The sequence below is a fragment of the Penaeus monodon genome, chromosome 15, assembly GCF_015228065.2.
Source record: "Penaeus monodon isolate SGIC_2016 chromosome 15, NSTDA_Pmon_1, whole genome shotgun sequence".
Lineage (NCBI taxonomy): Eukaryota > Metazoa > Arthropoda > Malacostraca > Decapoda > Penaeidae > Penaeus > Penaeus monodon.
In genome coordinates this window covers 12,593,119-12,593,474 of record NC_051400.1, presented here as the reverse complement: position 1 = coordinate 12,593,474, position 356 = coordinate 12,593,119, and the positions used below count along the sequence as shown (strand labels likewise).

Here is a 356-nt window from a genome sequence, read left to right as displayed (position 1 = left end):
AAAAGATGGTGTCATTATTTACATGTGCCTCATGAAAATTTAATAGAAATTTAGATGCTAAACACATCACTAACGTAGATAAAGTGTTCCTTCAAAACTAACTGTGAACACACCCATTCAACCCACAGTTTAGATTTTTGCTCAGTTTTGTATGTAATTGCTCATATAATCATACTCAGAGTTCGTAAAAACCACAACTAATAGATATTAGAATAAGATACATGGTGATCATGATGCAAAATAGCCACATAATCACAGTTTTCGCTAATTGTAGCTCAGGAAGAGTTGCTAGATAATGAATAGCAGATAGGAGTAGAAAGAGGATTTTTTTTCAATTAAACTTGATTTTTGATCTA

At 31.5% G+C, this 356-nt stretch overlaps 1 protein-coding gene across 1 annotated transcript in view; it reads right to left on the bottom strand.

Annotated features, from left to right (window-relative positions):
- The window catches only part of LOC119582222, a 49,035-nt gene that overhangs the window by 19,300 nt on the left and 29,379 nt on the right, over positions 1-356 (bottom strand). The gene's annotated exons all lie outside the window — the stretch shown is intronic.